The following is a 9,317-nucleotide window of genomic DNA, read 5'->3' as shown; positions in this document are numbered from 1 at the left end:
ATAATCATAAAACTTCCTCACGATCTGTGTGAAAATACCTTCTCAACCGTGACGAGTTGTAAACAATCCTAATTAGCATATGCATAATGCGTACTCGTGGTTTAAAATCTTTGTTTACTTTCGCTCGCGACGATTTTCCAGACGAAATGTAATCAAACTATCTGATAATTATGTAAACTGTTGTTTTTGGCTCAAATTTTCGACTTAAAATGAATAACTTTAATATTACTTTGATATGGCCAATTTAAATTTAGAATATTTTGACCTTTATTTTTTTGTGTTTCAAGGGACAATACATCTTTAAAAAAAAATTAACTTGTACTGTATAGGCATACAGTGAGATGTTCCTTTATTAAGCCATACTTATAGTGTGATTGCAATACTTAACCTCTACTACAACCAGCCAGTGGTAACCAAGGATAAAACATCCAAGTTCTTTTGTTTTAAACAGCTGTTATGCTGCTGTCGCATGAAATTGTTTTGGTATAGTTTCAAGACATGAATGTAATATTAAGGGGACAATTATTAATTTATTATGTTAATTATAATATTACAGGATAATTATTATTCATCATAGGCACAGAATCAATTCTAAACCGCCCGGTGATATAGTGAAGTTTAATTAATTAATTTGAAAAGAAAAAGAATTATATATTTGAAAGTTAATACTTTTTAATGTTAAAATTACGGTATATAGGATCCACAAGATATTTCAAAATAATATGACACCAAATTAGTTGTTGTCAACCACCACACTGCACACTCAGTTTACTACTAGCCTAGATCACATCCCTATTGGGCTGCTCATGATATATCTTTACTGTCTGCCAGATCACATGAGCTAGGCCTACATTATTTACTATATTTTTGCTACCTGACCTCCTGGGCACTTTGAATGGGGTTTGCTTTAAACCCTTCAAACCCAGCAACATGGCTGAGTGTGAACAGCAGGATTTGAACGAAAGCTAATACCTAAAGCAAAAAAATGTATCTTTCAACATGCTCCCTCAGTGGCAATATTTCACTCAGTTTCCCAGATAAGGGCCAGGGCCACATTGGGCCTATAAAATCACAAAATTAATTTTTTATAGTTTACTGATTTAAACCATTGAATGGTATAGATTAGAATACATCATAATTTATTAAATATTTTATTGAATTTTAGTTGCTATTGAATATGCATGTAATAATAATAATGTGTTACCGGTGTAATCAATAATCAGCTGATTGATTGCCGATCATTTATAATATAGATGTGTTATGAATTTGACTCTACTTCGTTTACATTTCAAAAGCTTTTGAGTGGTAGACAATAAACAGTGGAATTCCATCATTGATTTTCTTTCTCTCACTGTCACTGAGAAGTCGGCAGTGAGAATATTATTCCCTTCTGCGATATTTATATGTAAAATTGTAACGTTATCTATTCGTTTAGCCTTCATTTTGGATTATAAACATGATGGCTCAAGAAAGTGTAAGTTTATATTTTTATTTTATGATTTTTTTTTTCAGTATTATTTCTGGTATTTTTCTGTATCTCTTCTGTTTTGTTCATTCTAGAGTTTGTTAGTTACTTTAATCAATCATCAGTAAATACAGTACAGTATTAAAAAGACTGCTGTATTGATAATACAGTATTACTGTAATATATCCCAGTTTCCAATTAAATCTATAAACCATTATTTAGTTAAATACTGAGAGTGCAATATATTTATAATTAAATATTGGATTCTATGATTTTAATAAATAAAATAGGCTAACTGTACAGTATGATAGTGAAGGTCACTGAACCAAATATTGTAGGCTTTGAAATTTGTAGGCGATCGCATAATAACCCAACATATGAGTCCCCTTAATTTAGGGTGGTGAGTCATAGTATTCACAGGAAAATGTCCCATTTATAGAGGTGTAATGTACAGTACCCTTATATAGGTTCTAAATGATGGATTAGGGTTGCTGTGGCTAAGTCAGTATCTCGTTTTGTTCCTTCTTTTCTATTGTAAATTTATTACTTTGCATGTTTCCATTGGCGTAACGTCTATCAGCGCTCACTGGCTAAACGGAGGAGCCCCAGAGCTTAAGGGCCTCTGAGCATGAGAAGTCTATGAAACTGCCCTGCATTTGAGGACCCCTTTGAGTGCTATACTAGGGGCCCTTGCCCACTCTGTTACGCCACTGGTTTTCCATAATACTCACCATCAATGTTATCCTTTAAGTTGTTACCAGTAAATCATCTTTAACATTAATCCTCTTTTAATCTTGATCTCATATTCATATTTTTGGTTTTCTTTATTTTTTTGTATTAAATGGTTTTACAGTCTATATCGTGCCTGTGTAATATACAGTATCAAGTGATAATATTTTAGGTACAGGTATTTTGTCATAACAATGATTGTATGAGAAGAACATACTGTAATAAAATCTTCATTGAGAAATCCTACAGTAGTTTTTCCATGTGATGAACAACTAAACAATTTGAAATTGAAACTCCAATAGACCTAAAATCAAAGCATAAAACTTTTAGCTTATAAAAATAATTATTCTGAAACATAGCAGAGTCAGTTGGTTTAATTTATAATAATCATTACAAAAATGGTATAATAATTTTTATATAAAATCATTGTTGTCAATCTGTACTCATCACCCCATAATAATTGAACCTTTAACCTGAAATCACTACAGGGAAATCTATTGAATTGTAGTAGTGCTGTTGACGCTATTAAACATTATTTTTCATACACAGTAATTTTCTTTAAAAAAACAAACAAAACAACCGTTTAATTTTGGACAAACATTTACAGTAAGTAGAGTACACCAAAAGCACCAGATACATTCTGTTAAATAATAATATATTTATACTGTAATCAATGTACAGTAGGCCTATGTTGCACTGTATACTGTATCTTGGTTAAAAATACATATTTTTTAAATCGTATCTAAAATCATGGAGGTATACAGTAGGCTAAAATGCTTAAATTTAAAGTTTCATGGGGGTTTTCCCAACAACAAAAAACAAATTTCATGGGGGTTTTCCCAACAAAAAACAAGGTGTTTGTTTATAACTTGCAACCTAATTGCACTATGTATTCATTATAGATACTTCTCTTGGTATAGCTTGTTAAACAACGAAAACCATGGAAAAGAAATAGTGAAGTGAAGAAAGTGAAAGTTTGGCATTTTGTCACTGACTTTCCATCTTTGTTTAAAGCTTTTACCACAGTTCTCCACAGAATTGCATTTTTTTCTACAGAATTGCTTTTTTCCCTCAGTGGATTTTTTAACTATATATGGTTGTTTAATTTCTTCCAAGCGAACACCTTTTGCTAACGTTTTTTACTTGTGCAGACTGCGCTCCATTTACGGTGAAACAACCTGCTAATCTTAGACCAGCAGAATGCACTGCTGAGCAGTACTCCATCCATAGGCTGATCAAATCATAATTGACTGACTAGTTGCGTACCATATTTAGCCTTGTTTAGTCTAATTTATGAAAACCTCATTAGTTTTCAATACAGTACTGTATGTCTTCAATTGCCTATATTAGGTTAATAATAATTATTTGGTCTCATCAGTTAAATATCACTTCTGGGAATAATGTGTTCATTTATTAGCTTTGGTTTTTAATTAGAATTATGACTGATATGTTATGTTTTTAGCATTAGATGTTAAAGTGAATGTAGTTAAATCTGCTTTATTTGAAATTTTAGCAGATTTTTCCATCGTGTTGCGCTACGTACTGTACTTTCATGGCTAGAAATTAAATTGTTTAACTACTACTGTACAATAGGTCTAGTAAACCATGGCTAGTTTTAGTCTAACTAGCAAAATGAACAAACCAACTAGTAGCAGGCTTGGCAAGCAAATGTTTAATGGTATAAATTAATAAACTTTAATTCACAGAAATTGGCAGATAAAATCTCAAGTACCTTTGCTACTGAACTGAGCCTATTTAACTGTTTTTGTCAACAGTTTTAACCCGCAAACATTAGCTAGTTTAAAATTTTCGACTAGAAATTACACAAAATGTTTTACTACATACTGTAGTATTAGTAGGCTATAGCAATAGCTACAGTAGTGTACAGAGCTAGGGTGAATTTCGAGGCCTGTATTTCTGAGAAAATTATCACAATTTAATTGAGAAGAGACGTGCGTAACTGGCTATAGCTGCTCAAGATAGACATAACATTTAAATGAAATCTTGTGATTTATTAACAGATGATGTAAACAGTCACAAAGTAATCTGAGTTTTATCATCATGATAGCCTACTGTAAACTGGTAACTATCCACTGCTAGCATCACTTAAAATATTCTATATTCTTTACCCATTACAGAAGTGTTTATAAGAGAGTTAGACCAAATAAATAAATTTCTTCTTCTTTGCATTCCTTCATCAAATTTTGAAGACGCACAACTTTTTTACAATTTTTTATTTTTTCAAAGAAAATGTTTTTAAAAGTTGTTATGTATTAAAGAATCAACACCAATTGCATGATCGAGGTCGTCAAGTGTTCTGAGGTGCATAAATAGCAACTGGAATTGAAAATATCATTCGCATGTACATCACTGTAAAGCTAATATTGTAAAGACCCTCATAAAACATGGAATTCAAATCCTTATGAAACTATACATTTTCTTTATTTGGCCTTATTTGGTACAATTACAATAGTAAAAATGTACCTTAAAAACAAAAAATTACTGCCTTTTTTATTTCTTAAATTTAGCATCTGTGTTATACTCTGCCACCCGTCAAACTTTCATTTAATTTCATTTCATATTCATAACTCAAAGAATATTCATTACAATAATTGTAATATATAGTTACATTAATTTTCCTTGGAATGATTGGCAATCGTTGAGCGTGAGATAAATACAAATTGCGGCACGTTAAATTCACTGCTTGTTTATGCGTTCATCAACTTTCACATCCACTTAACAACATGATAATTGTGCTTTCTCATCAGCCGATCTTCCCGACTTATGCATTAGAAATGTCAACACTCTTTCATAAAGTATGGCACTCATTAGGAGCATAAATGTCTATCCCCCATTGGTTTGAATTAGAACATATCAAGTATGAAGTGCAAAATAAGTATTAATATGATAATTCATTGTATGTGTATTTTAGAAGTTGTCTAACTTGACATTAAATTGTACTGTGTACCATTCCTTCGTGATTGTGCTTACTCTAATTTTAAAGCGCTTTCTTATCAGCCGATATTCCCGAATTATGCATTAGAAATGTCAACACTCTTTCATAAAGTATGGCACTCATTACGAGCATAAATGTCTATTTCCCATTGGTGTGCATTAGAACATGGCAAGTATGAAGTGCAAAATGAGTATTAACATGATAATTGTATGTGTGTATTTTAGATTGACATTAAATTGTACTGTGTACCATTCCTTCATGATTGTGCTTCTCCAATTTTAACAGTAACTTTAAATGTACTCATTATGGAGAAAAATCGTATGGAGTGCAAAAAGAGCATTTAACAATGATGTGAAAATGCGATTTTGAGTTAAGCCAAGAACAAAATGACATGAATCGTTCTATATTCGTCTCTGCCTTTCCAATGCAATTACAGACTTAATGCTTACTGTACTGTAGATCTATTTTTACAGTCAAATTTTTGCCGCATGGTCAGTTTTCCATTAGATTATTTCAGATATAACCAATTAAATAGGAAATAATATATTATAAAATCGTTATTTTTCTTTCAGGTGTTGTGATTTTCTTGTCAAGGCGCCCCTTTTGAATATTAATCTATATAAATTATAATATAAAATTTAATATTTTCTAATTTTTTACATTTTAAGTAAAATAAAACATATTATTTTTAGACATTTAACTTGTAAGCAATACATATATTTTATATTGTTAAATTCACAATGTTCAACTAAACAACTGACACTGTGCTTGTGGTGTGGGTGTGATGCATACTGATTGTAGTGGGTGTCCTGCTATATATTAATCCTTTCTTAATCTATGCTCCATCTCATTAACTTACTAAATTGAGCATGGAATATTTAGAAAAAGTGTATGTTATTGGATTGATTTGAGCAGTATAGCAAAATGATGAGGCAACCACTAGAATATTGTCATATTATCTATAGTCATTACATTCTAAATTTATTATATGATAATGTGCAGAAACCATATTTAATATCAATGTATTAGTATTACTGTACCAGCCCAGTTTGCATTGTTAAGACATAGTCACTACACATGAAATTCTTGTTTAGTAGCACATCCACCACCATCATCTACAGTAAAGGCACATCTACAATAAAGGGATTAGGGGGATGCACCACCCCCCCCCCCCCCCCCACCCACCCTATTTTTGGCAAAATAAAAATGTTCACCTGCAAAAATGAAACCCTTTCTTTTTTTATTGTCGTCATTTGACATTAAATTTATCAATGTTCGTCCTCATCATTAAAAATATCATCATAATTATCAACAATATCATTATCATAAATACACTATTCCTCATCACCAATGATAAATTCTAGTATCAGAAGCAATCGGAAAAATGAGAGCAGGTACCTTGTATACTTATAAAAATGCAATCTTTGTAGTACTATACAGTTTAGTGTGGATATTGGATTTTCTTATTAATAATATTTTATTGAGCAGTTGAGTTCAAAAGGTTGTGTTTGAATTAATTTAAATAAAGAGATAAAAAACATCTTAGGAAAATTAAACGGAAATTATGAAATAGGAAATTGAAAAAAATTATAATGATTGCTAAAGATAACACTGTCACTTCTTAGTTTTTAAACAATCACATTTTTTTTTATCAATCAGAATTCAATTAATAATTAACAATCAATTTGTTATCAAAGTAATTAAAAAATGGTAAAATACTGTAACAAATCATTTTTATATTAAAATCAACCAAATATTTTTTTTGTAATCTGGTTTTTATTGAACATCATTGATAACTTACCGCAGTAAATGCTCTTATCAATTTCATTTATTATGATGAAACACAGAAATATTCATTTGTTTCAGTTTGATAACTGGCCAAAATAAATTATAAAGTGATATTGAATATTTCTTTATGCACATAAATTACAAATGTATGACATTGACAATCTCAAATACTATAATATTTTTTTGGAAATGTAATATAAATATTCCATTGTTTTACCTTGATTATTAATCTTAAGCTCTGTGTACACTATAAAACTTTGTGACAAAAAATGTGATGTGCCCATACTATATATGGATATGACTACCATATTTGGGCATGTCACAATTGTTGTCAAACTAGTTTGATAGTGTAGACAGAGTCTTAGCAGAATAAAAAGAAATTACAATAGAATGAATTTACAGTATACCTAACCTATATTAATTTGTATTTAATAACCATACACACATTTTACATTTTTATTAACTATCATTGATAAAAAAAGAAAAGTTTGGAAAACATCCAACCTCATTGCCAACTAATGTTCATTGATGATTGATTGTTGCCATGCCAAAATTTGTTACATAGTCGTATTGATATTGGTTTGTGACAGCTGCAAGCGCGATTCCAAGATTTTCAATCGGGATAAGAAAACCTGTAAGTTTGATGAAACCTAATCCGCAAAGCCACAGGAACTCTTGTTGTGGATCCATTTATCGATGGTGCCATGGTTCAATATGATGCCATTCAGACTACTTGCCTGCTGGGATAGTGTCATACCAAAATCAATTCGGAATTTATTAATGGGTTTACAGTATTACTAGTACTACCTACAGTATTGGTATTAAAGTGTAGGTTGGTTTACTGATTAGTCCTCTATTATAGATTAGTTGGCCATGTTAAAACATATTTTATCTCATTCGTTTCATAACAAAATGTCCCTAATATAGGTGTACCCTGAATAGGGGCTCTACTACTCTAGAAAGTATTATTACTGTACCTGGATATGTTCTGTAAAGTATACAATGTACACACTTGACAGCATATTAAATACAGTATAAATCGTACAATATTTTGATTGACTTTCATGATCTCGCCTATGTCCGAGCATAATTTCATAATATGCGCATTAAAACTAAAGCGCACCCTTTTAAAAACAGAAGTACTTTCTGGCTGCACCCATGCATGTCTACTGTGAGCCCTTCCGTGGAGAAACATGTAGCTTCCTGTCAGCCGATAAGATCTTTGGTAATAAATTGTACACACAATAATATATGATAAATTGTTTTATCAAAAGCTTGTCATAATGTTCAGCTGACCATTGACAACTTGGTTGTCCATTATACTCAACACTTGAGACAATTGGTCAGTGCGGATCACTTCCTATCTTTTTAGTATTATCTGATACTCTTACGCATACTGCTATGATGTAAGCAGGCTTAGCTGTGATGTGAAGACAGGAAAGATACATGTTTTTAAATTGTATTCTTTTCATGGTGTTAGAGCAGCTATGAAGAGGTGATCAGTGTACTTGTTTATCAAGTTTTATCCAATTTAGTTTTTCCGTGTATGACCAATAGTTTTTGGGAATTTGGCAAAATTAGTGGGTGGCTTTAGACTATTTGATATTGGCGATGAATTTATCAAAGTCTTGTGTCCCAAGTTATTTGGTAAAGTAAATTAAGGAGTAGGAATATACTCAAACATTGTATTAAATAAAACACAGTATTAAATATTATTTTCTATGTTTTCTAGAAAAGCCAATTATTTTCTAATATAGTAGATCTCAATGGATATCCCCATAGATTTCATGATGAAATTCATTCGGTATCGGGATATGAACTTCAGGCCTTGTCTTTTAAGGCGAGCAAGTGCGATCACTCACCTAACACACTCCTAAACTGCCCTTGAGGTGTGCGATTTACAACACGCTTAATTTTGGTAAACTTCTACACACCAAACAGCACACCTACAGCATCCCTGAATGTATTGAGGAGTGCAATTTGTAGCACACCTATACTTTTCAAAAGACAAGGCCTGGAATCTGTTTATGTCTAAACATTCAAATATAAGTATTTACTAATATTATATATAAAAAGAATCAATGTAACCGTTCCTCAAATAATTGATTGAAAAACACAATCATTCACTTAACAATTACAAACAGGATAAAGCAACAAAATGAACACCTGTTTAATTAAGATTTATTGATGTCATTAAATTAACTTTCCATTTAATAACAAAAGATAATATAATTATGTGAAGCACAAATCAATATCAACCTAATTTTGTTTTATCTGAGATCATAATCCATCAGTGTGATGATCATAAACACAAATCTTACCTGGTTCATTGGTGGACTTTGCTACTTTTTAATGGGGGTTTCCATTGTATTACATTTT

General features: G+C 31.2%; 1 protein-coding gene across 1 annotated transcript in view; it reads right to left on the bottom strand.

Moving 5' to 3' along the window:
* Positions 1 to 7,266: 7,266 nt before the first annotated feature.
* Positions 7,267 to 9,317, bottom strand: part of LOC144843094 (uncharacterized) — an 89,219-nt gene continuing 87,168 nt past the window's right edge. The window contains exon 14 of the transcript XR_013612225.1: positions 7,267 to 7,298. The gene's annotated coding sequence lies outside the window, so the exon portion shown is untranslated. The remainder of the gene's footprint in view (positions 7,299 to 9,317) is intronic.

This window comes from Antedon bifida, chromosome 5 (assembly GCF_963402885.1).
Source record: "Antedon bifida chromosome 5, ecAntBifi1.1, whole genome shotgun sequence".
Lineage (NCBI taxonomy): Eukaryota > Metazoa > Echinodermata > Crinoidea > Comatulida > Antedonidae > Antedon > Antedon bifida.
The sequence above is the reverse complement of the archived record's forward strand: the minus strand, read 5'-3'. Positions and strand labels throughout refer to the sequence as shown.